The sequence below is a fragment of the Diceros bicornis genome, chromosome 12, assembly GCF_020826845.1.
Source record: "Diceros bicornis minor isolate mBicDic1 chromosome 12, mDicBic1.mat.cur, whole genome shotgun sequence".
In the NCBI taxonomy this organism is placed as follows: domain Eukaryota; kingdom Metazoa; phylum Chordata; class Mammalia; order Perissodactyla; family Rhinocerotidae; genus Diceros; species Diceros bicornis.
In genome coordinates, this window is record NC_080751.1 from 36,364,675 (window position 1) to 36,380,413 (window position 15,739).

Sequence of the window (15,739 nt, forward strand, 5' to 3'; positions counted from 1 at the left end):
AGCCAGAAATAATACCAAACTAAAGATGCCAGTTGGTTTCATTTAGCTTTACAGAAGGATGGCCTCCATTCTCAGATAATTAAGAATTCTTACTATTTCTGAAATGTAATAACATATTGTTTCTACCCTTACCACATCTTAAAATTAAAAGTTGCTTTTTCTATTCATCTATTAAACCTAGCTCAAGTAACCCACTTCCATGAGGCCTTTCTAATTACTTAGACCATTTCTCTTCTCTGAGACATAGCCTTCTCCCTATCTCACTGGCTTACCAGTCGCTGCTTCCCTTCTCCTGCCCTCCTTTTCCCTTAACCTTCCTTCCTGTTGTGATTTATGGTTTAGCAATATATTTTTTTATTGCTCAAGAAGGTGTTTATAGGTTTCTTTTCACTCTAAGTAGCATTTTTCAGTGAAACAGTGAAACACACATAGTGCTTCACCTAAGATGGATTCTGGAAAATAAAAATATTTCCATCTTCTTCCATGAATGAATACCCTATCGTAGTCTTCCTAGACTCCATGAGAATTTCTATATTGACCATTGGCTCTGAAATAGCATCTCTAATAGATGCAAGATACAATCTATTTTGTGTGTATGTGTGTGAGGAAGATCAGCCCTGAGCTAACATCCATGCCAATCCTCCTCCTTTTTTTTTTTTTTCTGCTGAGGAAGACCAGCCCTGAGCTAACATCCATGCCTAGCTTCCTCCACATTATGTGGGTAGCCGCCACAGCATGGCCTGACAAGCGGTGCATCAGTGCGTGCACCCAGGATCCGAACACAGGCCTTCAGCAGTGGAGTGCGCCCACTGAACCACTACACCACGGGGCCGGCCCCAGCAAGATACAATCTTGAAGAGGCAATACAGACTGGGGAACTACACAATATTTTATTTTATTTAAAATAGTTCACAAAATTTAAAAATTTCTAAGCATTCAATTAAAATCTATATTCCCATCTTCTCTTGAAAAATTAGAAAATCTAGTACCCGTGGGATTTCCACATGGCTTCAATCAGCTAGAGCTGTGCAGCACTGCTGCCTTTAGAAGAGTCACGTGCTTTCTGATTTCTAGTTCACCATGGTTCCCGGCACTCCTATTAGGCTACGCTGGGTCAGTTTCACCACGTGTCTTGCTCATTCATTCCCCGTAGGCATTTAATTTGTGATTCCTGATCTAAACCAAATATCAAAGGGACATGAACATTTGACCGAAATGCTACGCTCTGGAGGTGGTTATCAGTAATAGCTTAACATAACCGGAAGTGGAAGTAGTATAATGGGGGGAAATGATAAACACGTGGAATAATATCAGATATGTTAGAGCCAGTATTGTTAAAATGCTGAAAGAGAACAAACAAAAGCCAACCTTGGAGGTTTGAGAATCTGTGTAGGTAACCAAGACCAAGCTAAGCCTTAGATTTGGTAATAGCATTTAGGAGTATGTGGTAAAGTGGGTGTTATGGGCCAAATTGTGTTCCCCCAAAATTCATATGCTGAAATGCTAACCTCCAGTACCTCAGAATGTGATTGCATTCAGAGATAGGGCCTTTAAAGATGTGATTAAGTTAAGATGAGGCTGTTAGGATGGGCCCTAATCCAATCTGACTGGTGTCTTATAAAAAGAAGACATTTCGGGCCGGCCCCGTGGCTCAGCGGTTAAGTGCGTGCACTCCGCTACTGGCGGCCTGGGTTTGGTTCCCAGGCGCGCACCGACGCACCGCTTCTCCGGCCGTGCTGAGGCCGCGTCCCACATACAGCAACTAGAAGGATGTGCAACTATGACATACAACTATCTACTGGGGCTTTGGGGGAAAAATAAATAAACAAATAAAAAAATTAAAAAAAAAAAAGAAGACATTTGGACACACAAAGAGACACCACGGGCATGTGTGCACAGAGGAATGACCATGTGAAGATGCAGCAAAAGAGTGACCATTTGCAAGCTGAGGAGAGAGGCCTCAGAAGACACCAAACACGCTGACATCTTGATCTTGAACTTCTAGTGTCCAGAACTGTGAGAAAATAAATTTCTGTTGTTTAAACCACCCGGGCATTTTGTTGGGGCAGCCCTAGCAAACTAACACAGTGGAGCCCCTACAGTAGTCTCCTCTTTGGCCTTATACCAGGTTTTGCTCTCACTCTCCTATAACCTAAAAAGTACCATGTTTGCTTGTCATATCCCACTCTCAAGCCATTCACACAGCCTGTGATACATTCCCCTCTCCTCACTCTTCACCAAACCAGACCTATCTGCATCTTTTTGCAAGGTGATGATTGCCAAGATGCCACAGTTTACCTAATATGGTCCATCTCTGGGAGACAAAGAATGGAGACTGAGGGAATATAACAAGCGTATATTTATTCTCCTCATTCATCTCAGAAATACACAGCAAAACAGGATCCATCAATTATTTCATTGCTACTTCTGAGTTACTTTTTCTGTTGATGCTCTTAAAATATCACATATTCCTATCTTTGTAATACTCTGTTGTCCAGAAGACCTCTATTACAGATGATCCCTTTCTTGGCAATCATAAAGCTCCTCTTTATTTATTCCTCACTCAAGAAAACTTGCCTGGAAATTTCCTCTCCAGATTCACCAGTTTCTTCCGCCAACATGTGAAGGTGACTATGGCTTATTGAAAAAGAGTCTCTTATAGCAGGTATAAGGGGGTGTGCTGGATGAGTTTTATGGTATGAACACTGCACAGTGGGGACAAATAGTCAACTGGCCTTTCAGCTTAATAAAATCAGAACACAATCTTCACAACCACATACTTTTTTTGCACTGTTGCAAAAACATCACGTACTTCTTTGCACTGTTGGGAGATAACCCACCAAGAGCACAAGCTCCTTGGAGACAGTAATTAATTTTTTCCTTTATGTGTATCACTGACTAGGTTGCTGGAACTCGACATTTCATTAGATGATCATTTGTATTGGTCATGGCTTTGCCCTAGTTAAAAGAAAACTCCTCTTGGAATACCTCATTTAACCTTTACAGCAATTAACATCATCCAAGATGACAGTTAACTATAAACAGTTCTTTGGAAGGAGACTTGTACTGGAGTTTGAAGTTTATAGAGAGAAGTCCCATTTAGAAGAAAGCATATCTAACTGGGTGACAGATGGGAGAGATCTGAATGGTTATCCAGGGGAGAGAAGAAGGGAGCAAATCAGGCTCAAGATGGAGAATGCCACTAATAAGGAAGATGGGAGGGAAATCAGAAATATTATCATCCGGCTGAGGGAGGTCTCCGTGTGGAATAATCTACCAGCGGTCTCACGTAGGTAGAGACAGATACTGGTTTCCTAGGCATTGGTCTATTTGGGAATATCTTCAGATCTAATTGCTCTTTTGCCTGACCAGAGTCAGTACTATTATCTACAGTTTTCTTGTTTAAAGTAAATGCAATCTATAAATATCTAAGCTTGCATAAAAGTTATAAAAACCTATATTATTCACTTTTTCAAGCAAATATTTGTTTTTGAAAGGATTTACAATGTCTCCTTTAAAAAATATACTCATCAATTACAATTTCAGGTATGTCTCCATGTGATTACAGGTTCCAAAACCAGAAATATGACTAAACAAACTCTTAGTGCATAAAATATGAAAACACTTGGAAATATGTATATATTTTAATTATGTTAACATGCACACACACACAAACTCCAAACAACATATAAGTGCACACATTCACACATGTACACTTAGACACGTGCACAGATTCATGCCAACCACTTCCCTTTAGGTTTTAATTACAGTGCCAATTCCAAAGATTGATGATTCCTAGGAGTAGGTACTGAAACAAGTAAATAAAAGGGCCTGGGTATTTTGACAGCTGACAGTGTGACAGGGGTGCATTGACCAAGTTTTACTAGAATAAATCACCTTCATGCTAGTTTTCACCTTTGACTCTGTTTCTTTACTTGCTCCCACATGGGTTCTTGGAGGGATGCTTGCTTAGGCAGAGATCAGAAGCAAAGAATAGAGACCAGCCTCTCCAAAATCTTCCCTGAAATCCTATATAAAGCCATAAGAACCAAAGAGCCATACATCACATTTAACGAATTGACTCAAAGTCTTTGTTTTCCTTTCCAAGTCTTGTCCTCACTGTGGGCAGCCAAGCCAAGGGAATATGTTAAACCGACGAGAACAGATCGCATCTGGGGAAAAAATAAGGGGATGCATCCTTTGAAAAGTACATTTCATTTTTAGATTTCAATTCTCCTTCCACTACTAGTGTTGTGACACAGTCTGCTGTTACTGCTGGCCAGGACTTTTCCTCACATCTTGGATCCACTCTCTGAGGGAAGATTTACCCTCTGATAAAACCAGCCACAATTTGGAAATCATTTCCTGAACAGCTCCTTCCAGCCACACTAAATTCATCTGAGTGAAAGGAAGTTGAGTAATTTGGAGCATTTCATAGATTACATCCCCCTAAATGTATAACCTAGACTAAGGAGATTTATTTGGATGAAGTGAGAAATGACCTTAAAACTTTCACTTGCACCAAACCCTAAACAAACTTGCCAAGTTTATAAATGTTTATCCATTATTTTTCCTCAGTCTTTCTTCTCACTTAGTGGATGTACCCACCTCTTATTTTCTCATCTGTGATGAAGCAAATATATCAGCTGTTTTAAGAGAAATTGCTTAGAGTTTTTTTTCTCACCATTTTGCTGATTAGCAAGCACAGTCTGGGCATATGAATTTCAGATAAGCATCCAAACTTTTATTAGCACCAAGTATCAATATCTGAATTTAACCCAATTCAGATTATAATCTGAATTATAATTATAATTCAGATTATAATTCAATTATAATTCAATTGTAATTCAATTATAATACTAATTATAATGAATCTCACATTTTGTACATTCGATAGCACACAATGTGATAGTGTGAACCTTTATTAAATGAAAACATCCTTCTTCACTTTCCCCACATGTATATATCCTAATGTTAACCTTTCTTATCAACTGTTGACAGTTTTCTTCTTGCTCCATCGCATTATAAGGCAAATACTAAGATTTTGAAGTCTTCTAAGACAAGTAGACTCTTCTGACCCTTACCATTTAAAAAATTAAACAAATAATAGCTTTTATCAATAAACAACCTTCATAGACCTCCAGTGAGTATATGCCAACCCTAGGCAAACATCTGGCATCAGCCTCCTCTCATTTCTATTTTTATAATTATGAGTTAGGTAACAGAGGCATTTTTGTGTAAATACTCTTAAACTCAGTGGAAACTATAGATATTCTAGACTGTTCCTCTAATACTTCAATTTAGGATTTACTTTCATCAAATGTGAAGTATTATTACCAGCATTACCATTATCTGATGGTATAAATGACCCAAGATGTCCTGCATTGCATCCAGATCTAAAGATAAAGAAATAAATCATATTAAATTATTATGTTGACCTTCTTAAAATAGTCTTGCTGCTCCTCCTAAACTCTTTTAGATTAAATTAACTTGAAAAACAATACTTGAAGATAATGGATATTGACAATATTATATAAGATATTATGATTCCCGTGGCATAAGTATATTTCAACAGATACGTATGACCGATGAACACAGGATGATATGAAATCAAGCTGTGCACAAAGCCACAAATTGGCAAACAGAAGAACATGAAGGATCCTTGACTTGAGACCTACTTACTTTCTGAGATTTTCCCAGTATTGGTTCATATTTCAAGGATCCCTGCTAGGCAGTTCCATTTTTCTGCTTTATAAATGCAAGAGTCACAGTGACATGTCAAAATATCAAGCAGAATATCAACTCATCATTAGAAAAAATATCACTAATATATGTGATTTTGATATGAAGAATTTGCTCATGAAGTCATGTCTATTCACTTTAATGTGACATTGTGCTGTTCAACGTGTGATGATGCTTATAGTTGGCTTCCAGCTGTCTGTCCAAAGGATGATATTGTATTCATTCAGGTTATCTAACTGCAAGACACTCTTTCCTCCAAGGGACCAAGTCAGAACCCTCAGAGCCTTAAAAGAGGTAAGATAGTGTCAGAAAGAATTTTCTTTGACAGGGCTGCACCTGGGAAAAATTGTGGAAAATGTTGTTTCTACTTAATGATTTAATTTTCCCTTACTTTTCTCACGTTGTCCTAACACCAAGTATCAGTCTGGCATTGATCAGGTTTCCCACTATTTCTTAATGAGGGATTAGTTTAAGGCAATGGTTTCCAAACTTGTCTGTTCATCGGAATCACCTAAGAAGCTCTCCAAAAAAAAAAAAAAAATGCAGATTCCCAGCCTCAGAGATTCTGATACAGTAGGACTCAAGTATGGGAAGTTTTTATCCCTCCCTTCTTATTATGAGACCTCGGTGATCCAAAAAGCTTTCAAGATCCAAAGAAAGGAATTCCTGATTGTAGACATTTAAGCTTGAGAGTCTTGTAGTGAAAAATCATTTTGTAGCACCCTATATTCAATCTCATGCCTCATCCATGACCTGGCCAAAGACGTCTGGGTATTTAGAAATTTTTCTGGACCACTTCTCTGTCTTTTCTGTTTGTCAATCTTCTCAGTTGAGCTTCTTATACAAGGAAGGCAGTATGCATAGATATTAGGAGCATCAGCTCTCATTTAAGACTTGTGTTCAAATACTGATTTTGCCACTTGCTACCTCTTTAAGCCTCAGTTAAAATGAATAACAGCAGTATCTACTCCAAAGGATTGTTGAGAGAGTTCATTGACATAATGTGTGTGCCACAGTGTCTGATATATAGGAAGCACTCCATAAATGTAGGTTATTGTAACAATTGTATTTTAACAACTTATTGGAATCGTAAACTTTAGATTTTCCTTTTTGTAAATCTTCACCACAAGATTTTGGTGGTGGTGATTATTGGAGTATAGAAAAGTAGTTTTCCAAGCACCCTAACCTCTTTGAGTGCAGAGTCCATTTTCTATTTGGTGTATAGTAAGCTGATCTCTTGTAGGAAGACAAAAGAACACTCTCCCTAGATGTCAGTAGAACATTCCCAGGTTTTCTCTACCCTCTGGTAACTTTTGTGTGTCCTAGGTGAGAATCCCATCCCTAATAACTTCTGGTATTAAGCTTGGCCAACTGCTTCAATGAATTGCCCTTTCCTCCCAGGCTTTAGTTTCTCCTGGCTTTAATACTGGTTAGTGGAGCCATATCAACTTTTCTAATGAAATCACTCTACTTCCCACAAGCTAGGTACAAAACTTCTTTCATACTATCAAATTATCACTAATTATGATACCTGCAAGACAATTATAAATGATCCACCAAAACTATCAAATATTTTAGTAAACTATACACATTTTGTTATCTTCTAACTTCTGCTGGAACAAAACCTTCCAGCCCCTCTTAGAAGCTCTACCAGTGCTACTCAAAGTATGGCCTGCTGACCATAAAGTCCACAATCTGTTAGGGATCTGTGAGCAGATAGGAAACTGGTGCCAGAATGTAAATCAACCATGTCACTAGGCACATTGTCGAGTTTAGGTGACATTTTTTTAGTAGAAAAACCTTGTTGATGAAGGAAGCAGTGTGTTGATTCACATTTAGGCAAACTGGTAACAAACAATTCACAGACCAACTACTTGGTGTAGCACCAAGCTAGAACCTATGCTAAGTGGTAGAGATACAGCCTTGGGTAAGATAGAAAAGGTCTGTTTTCTCATATGGCTCAGGTCCTACCTGAGTTTGGAGTTGGGGAGGAGACACTAAACAAGTTAACAAATTAGTAAATTTTAGGAGTAATAACTGCTGAGAAAGTAAAATTAATGGGATAGAGAGAATCTGGAGGAAGGGGTCATAGAAGGCTTCTGAAGGAGGTAACATTTAGGCTGAGACTTGAACAATATTAAGGAGCCAGCTGTACAAAGATAGAGGGAAGGAAGAGCATTCCAGTTGGAGGAAAAAGCTAATACAGAGGCTTAAAGTGGCAACAAGTTGGTGTGGCCCAGGACATAAAAGAAAGTCAATGGCTGAATCAAAATGAACAAGGAAGAAAGCAATAGGAAGTAATGAAATGTTGATGCAAATAATCCATAACGAATCTATAAATCAAAATCAGAGTGAATTTATTATGAGCCAACTTTGAGGACCATATAGCCTGGGAGAATCTTTTCACAAAGAAATGGAGCATTTCAAAGAAGTGGGGTGTACAGAGCGGTCATATACCATCAAAGAGTATGTACCACATATGATTGCAATGTCCCCTTTAAAACAGTCACCAGATTGACCTGTCAGCACAGCGATTGATGGACACAGTAGGTATCAGGTCTGCTGTCTCCATGGGCATGGCTGGTGGCAGGTCTGTTGTCTCCAGTTGGGTGGTCACAGGATGAGCACAGTAATCAAATCCTAGCCTAGGGAGAAATGCTTATCCTTAAGGAAATGCCAATGTGTGGGAAATTGCATCCATATCTTAAGGGCACTTGTTCTTGTCTTTGGGACATGGTAAATGCTTAAAGCAGATGTACAATGAATGTTCAGAGGCCACAGGCCCTTTTTGGAAAAACAAGGTCAGGTCTAATTAGTTTTACACCAAATGGCTTCCTCATATGCTCCAATATATCCTATTGCTTGCAGTTTATTTATCAATCTGAACAGTAAATAGCAACTAAATCATGCAAGGCCTTGAAAGTTGTGGAAGTGATTTACGTTTTATTTTTGTTATGGTAAGAAACCATTGGAGAGTCGTAAGCAGAGGAAGGCCATGGTCTGATTTACATTTTTTAAAGTTCAGTTTCGTTTTCCTCCTAAGAACACCTCATACTCCTGTTACTGTGCCTTTGGTCTTATTCCTTCTACTCACTTGATCCTCCCTCCTGTCTCTCTCCTTCCTGTATGTGTGCCTCCTGCCCTTCAAAACAAAGCTCCAGCCCATCTTTTTCACTGATGTTTCCTAACCACTCTAGACCCCTTTCTTTTTTCTGACTTCCATAATACTTAACAATTTAAAACTTGCGTGTTTACATTTTCTTTTTTTAAACATTTATGCTAGTCTCCAGGTCAAGCTAATAGCACCATGTTTGTTTACTTAACATACCTACCTGAAGCATCCAATGGGTGAGAACTGAATTTCTGTTAATTGTCCCTCTCTTTGCTTTTGACACCATTGCTTGAGAAAACCAGGAGTATTTAGAGAAGAGCTAGAAATTGAAGAATGGTAGACTATATATAAGTGTGGTAGAGAGGAGGAGAGTATTCCTGATGGGAGAATAAATGAGCAAAGGTGAGAGCGTTTAAAACGTACAGGAAAAACGAAGAGTATAATCCTCAGCACTTCACCAATCACCCCACTCACGGACAGGTTATGTTCATTGGGGTTACACTGTTGAATTTCTCATAGTATCAGCCATCTGGTTGCCAAGGCTTCTGCTGTTTTTACTCTTTTCTCCAAACTACTGCAATTTTCCCATTGTTCTTTTTTATATAAATGGTACAAGAGTGCAATTATGAAATATTTCAGCCCCTTCTCTGATCCAAGTATCTTAATTTCTTATTCTGGACTGTGATGTTCTAATTTCCTCCTCATCTGATCTCTTGAACCGTAGCATAAAATACATTTGGGGCCATGTATTTAGAATGCCTTCTCACATCTATTATCTAAGCTTCTCTTTGCATCTCTAATGCTTTCCTTTATCTGTTCTGCCGTCTTCTTGTAATCTACCGACTGCTCAGTACTTAATTAAAAAAAGTTACTCTTGTGAGGTTGAATGGCTGCTTTTAAAACCCAATCAGTAAGATTCTTTTCAAATTTCAGTACTTATCTTGATGAGTGCTTACTCAGTAGATGATTCAAGAATTGAGGAGGTTAAAGAGCTGCTTTAGTTTCAAGGGAAACTGTTTGGGAGGGGAAAAAAAGAGAAGATACTGATGTTGATACTGTCTTGTGAGTTTTTCACCTTCATTTATTTTCATTAAAAAAGATAATTGCATGAAAACAAGGTTTCTCTTTTTCTTGAGGGCACATCTGCTCTTTCTGTGACACATGACTTAAAGAGTTTCTTCTTGTCTGTGACATCTGTGATTTCCAGAGGAGTCTGGGATAATGTTTCTTCCAGTTAAAAAAAAAAAAAAAAAAGGCAGATAGACAACAATTCTTTTAAGCTAAAAGAACAATAAAGAACAATAGTCCTAAAATCTTGTATTTTGTTGTTTTGGCGGTCAAAGATATTTCATTCATTTGTGAAAAGGATGGTTTTTTAAGAAAATGGCTACTAGATGGAGTGAAATTAGTTATTGCTCCCACCAATATAAATATAAAAGTGGTATAATCAGGACTCAGAGAGTTCAGAAAGCAGATTGCCTAAGATGACCAGAATTTTTGTCTTTATAAATACTTGAAGATACACGACTCTTCATATGTTGTTTTTCTCCTATCTAATGGATGGGATATTAAAACACTCCAGTTGATATTTGTTATACAATGAGAACTAAAAAAAAACTCTTTTCCAGTTTTTAACTTCATTTTTAAGTAAAGACAACTATGTTGCTTAAATAAAAGGAAAATGTAAGCTGGTTTGCAAAACAGCATATCCACATTGTCACTAAGCAATTGTTCTAGTTGTGTAGTGGACAAAATTCATTTTAGGTTTCTTCTGGCTGGACATAGGAATCTTATTTCTCTCTTTTCATTGCCCAGCTTTTTCTCTTATTTTATTTCCTTGCTCAACTTTTTTTCTTATTTTATTTCTTTAAGTATAATAGAAAAAAAAAAGGAGCTCATGTTCTATAGTCTCAATCACTTCTAGCATTTGAGGGTGTTATTTGCCATTTCTATTTACTTACTAGCTTCTATACCTAACTGTAGGTTCACAAGTAGATTGTACAAGAAAATAAGGAGGAAAAGAAAACCAAGATTCATTACTCTTGTACATGGTGGGGTAAAAGAGAAAAGAAAAGCTATTGCATAATCTATGGTCTACAATTACCTAAATATGTCATTTATCTGATCTACTGTGTTTCAGTTGAAAAGGTCAATTTTAATTACACATTTTTGAGTCATCGTCTCAATCTCCTTATAGGCATCTGGAATTTTGGCAGTTTGCTCAACTCAGGGATCACCATCATCAATATTATTTATTCCAAACATACCTAATTCTGTACCAGGTTCTATATCCATATTCATGTATGGATGTAATTTAATATTGTATACTTCGCAACTCGTTGTTTGGTAGGCATTAGGAGAAAGAGATTATTTGGACTAGCTGATTAGTTCAAAGTAACATTTCATACAATGGTCTACTATATCAAAACAGCTATGGTTTGTGTTTTTCAAAATATGTAATTGATTTGATGCACTTTTGACCATCCTTTAATATGTTTGACTGTTTAAATTTTACTTCCTATGGGAAATATAGGGTTATATGATTTTCTGTTTTTCCCTACTAAAGTAATCCTATGATTGGTATGATGTAATTTGAAGGTGGTAGGAAGGAGTGCCATGTAAAAATTCCCCTCTCTTCTTTGCCCCAAGAGCTCTCATGATATCTCAAATTTCACTTTTAGAGATTAATTTCTTTTGGTCTTGAAGGCTTTTGTGCTACAAGAGTTCTCTATTAAAATGCAAATGCCCCTGGGAATGTAAACATCTTAAACCAGTAATGAACAACCTGAGGCTCCATGTCTCTTTAAGCTATGGCCAAGATGTAATTCTGCATAAAGAAGATTAAAAAATTGCCTTCTTGTTGCTATTTTTCAAATACACCCAGATATTAACATTTTAGTGGATAGAAAAAGGTATCATTTTCTCATTTACATTTTTCTAGTCAATAAACTAAGTAAAATATATTGCCAGAATACACATTTTAAGATTAGATCAAGATGAAGACTGAGTTAAAAACAAAGTTATTTACATAGTTAAATTTGATTTTAAAAGTATGAATTTTAGTTAACTTTTGATATGGAATTTTTATGCCTTGCTCAAGATTTTATTTACCAAGATAATAGGCTATATAGACATAAAAATGAAAGTTATTGGTATATTAGTTCAATTTAACAATAGTTCCTTATGAAAGGCTGATATTCAAAATAACCATATGTTTTTAAAGGTGTCTGATTTGATATGGTTTAAGGATTTTTTTTCAGATTTAAATTTGAATTTTTATATATGCCGAACAATTAGAATTATATTCAGTTCAACTCAAAAAAAAAAAAAAAAGACTGGGTCCATAACAGATGAACAGCAAGAAAATCTAAGCTACTTTGAAAAGGTCCTGAAACATAAAAAGCACGTGGATTGGGCCTGATAAAACTGGGTAAACCACAGCATAATGCACGAGCAGGTGAAAATCATCATGAAGATAATCATAGACATAGAAAAATACCCAGCCCAAAGTGAACACATGCAACAAAACAAAACAAAAGGGTTCATCGAGCAATCCATCAGAGCTATTTATTAAAGGACTATATATAAAGTAATTGTGCTAGTTGCTCTCTACACATACACATGCGCGTGTATACACACACACATACACACACACACCCACACACACACTGAGCAGGAGAGCTAGAGAAGCGTTTTAACCCAGGCTAAAATCCAAAAAGTGAAGCAACTGTGCTGACTATCTGGAGAGGGCTCAGACTTGATCTGAGAGCTTACTGCAAATTCCTATGAGGGAGAGACAGAAGACAGAGAAGAAAAAAGAGGTAACGAAAGGCAACTCTGCTGAGGAAAGGAACATACTAAATTTCTCTGCTACCGGAATAAGTCTCTTCTTGTTTGGCAGTGGGGAGATCTAAAGCTGAGGAAACTCCATGGCTGCGCACCTGCTGAGTAGCTTGATAGTTGAAACAAGAGGACTACCCACCCAGAACCTAATTGAGCCCTTCCATTCAGGGTAGAAACCTGTGGAAGAAAAGAGTGGAAGAAGTCCATGCCACCTGACTCCATGAATCCAGTTCACGCACAAACATGAACAACCCACCAGGACCACCACTCACTTGAATGAAACCAACACCACAAAAGAATGAGAACAAAGTGAACACACAGAAAGACTGGTCCTGGAGGAAACAGAAATAATTGAGATATCAGAGGAAGACATTTAAAACAATTATATGGAACTTCAGTGAGATTAGAGAAGGTAATGTATACATAATAGAAACTCAGCAGGCTATGACAAAATAACAAAATAACAAGAAAAAGTATTTGGAGATTAAATATAAATACATGTTTATAACGGAACTAACTCATTAGAATGATCACAGTTGAAGACAAAATGAGTGATCTGGAAGCACGTATTCAAGATTTACATAACGTGTCTAATAGGATTTCCAGATTAAGAGAACAGAGGCAAAGATGATCAAGAAATTATGAAAGGAACAATAGACCAAAATATCCTGAAACTGAAGTCAGGGATGAGATTTCAGTTTTAAAAGGTCCACTAAACCTTGAGCAAGATAAATAAGAGTGTACACATGTATTTGAACACACACACATGCAGTCCCCCAGAAAATTCAAAAAGCAAGTCACAAGAAAAGACTTTGTGGAAGAAGTGCGAGTCTCAGCCTGGACTGGAAGAATCGGTACGATGTATGTAGGGAAAGAATAGAAAGAAAAGAGAAGTGGCTGAAGATGGGAGTGGTGGGCAGAGACAATCGGAATGAAAACTCAGATGATAATATTTTTCCATTATCAAATTTTAAACAAAAAAAAATTAAGGAAACGAGAATTTATGCAAGTCAGTTAAATGTCCCAAATGTTTATAATGACTAGCCCTTGCTCACGTGGATCGAGAAAGAAATGAGCTCATTTCTTTTGCTATTTTCTGACTTTATCACATACTCAACAAACCTCTATTTTTGGATGGACAAAGCCAGTTTTGAAAAATACATGAAAGGCCACTTTGGGGATTGGAGTCCTAATGTTGGCCCAGTATATTCATTTTGTTTTGAATCATAGTATAATGAATAATTCTGGTGGTAATGACTGAACCTTCGTATTTATAGAAATCTGACATTTCTTGAATATGAAATTGTTCCTGTTTCTATGTAAATGAAGCTCTGCATTTAGGTGCAGTGGCTTCTGTTCATTTTAGTTGCTCTGTCTTATTTAAATCAAAAGATTGTATCACCAATTTTCACTCTACACCACCCCCACTCTCCAAATTGCCCTACATTCTCTGTAGGGTCTTTGCTCCTGCTCAAAGAATATTTTCCTTCCCTTATGTCTCTCACCCCGCATACTTATTTTGTCTTTACTGGATTATAAAATTATAAATATCTTCTAATCAAGTAAACTTGGTATATCAAACTAAAATAAAGTGGGATATATGTGTGTATTTTATCTTCCTGCTCTCCTGCTCATATACAACACATGCATTTGGAACATTTCCCTTCTTGACATAGGTCTTGCCAGTGTTTTCTGTTTCTGGCAGAATATAAAATCTGACAGGGAAGAGGCTGCCTCTCTTTTTAGGATAATTTCTGTCTGAATCAGCTCAATCTGCCATAACATAAGTATCATAGACTGGGTGGCTTAAACAACAGAAATTTATTTTCTCACGGTTCTGGAGGCTGGAAAGTCTAAGATCAAGGTGTGGGCAGATTCAATTTCTGGTGAGAGCTCTCTTCCTTGCTTATAGATGTCTGCTTTCCCACTGTATTCACATGGCCTTTCCTTGGCGCATGCATGTGGAGAGAAAGAGAGATCTCTCTCTCTTTTCTTCTTTTTAGAAGGCTATCAATCCTATCAGATTAGGACTCCCACCCCCATGACCTCATTTAAGCTTAATTACCTCTTAAAAGTCCGTTCTCCAAATACAGTCACAATGAGGGTTAGGGCTTCAACAAATGAATTTTTGGGAGAAACAGTTCAGTCCACAGTAATTTCTATCTGTGGAACACAGCACTGTGCCTCACAAACATGGAGATTTTTCAAATAATTTTTTGAGCATTTTGATTTTATACAGAAGTAGGTATATGTGGAAGGGAGGGGCCAATTTAATTCAAATCCCTTCTTTTCTCTGAAGATTTCAAAAACTCTCATCAGAGATTATTATTTTTCTTATTTTTAATATTTTGTTAGTATTTTGATTATGTCCTTCCTTTTGTGACTAGCTCCTAAAGCACAAATTCCTTGTACTCCTTCATTGAGAAGTTAATCATGTACTGTCTTATGACTATTGTACTATAAGGTGAACAGCTTTTTAATCTGTTATTCTGATTATTTTTTCCATATATTTATTGCTTCTCAAAAAGATTCTAAGCCACTTATAGCCAGCACAACATCCTATGCTGTCACAAATTCTTTTATAGTTTCCAAGTGTAGTAATGCCTGGCATAAAGGTGTTCAATGTTTTCTTTCTTCATTTCTTTCTTTCTGCTTGCTTTAATCTACATACACTTAATTAATGATCATACACCTAATTAAAAGAAAAGTGAAAGTGTTTAAGATAGAAAGATGGTGGTAAAAATTTGTAAGATATTTATCTTTAAAGGACTAATAAGTGAGAAGAAGGATATAATTCATTCTTACAACCTTCCAGTACAACTTTTTCCAAATCATTGTTGTATGGGACACTGAAGCAGATGCTTAGGATGGGGTTTGGAGTTCAGGATGTATATTAGGGATCGATATCTATGAAAGGAAGTAGAAGCAGTCAAATGGGCAGAGGTAGAAGGTGAACTGTGATTCACATCCACCAAAGCCTCAATCTACCCCTGGAGGAGATCTGTAGTTAGTGCAGCCCATCAGAGTTGTCCTGCGTTTATC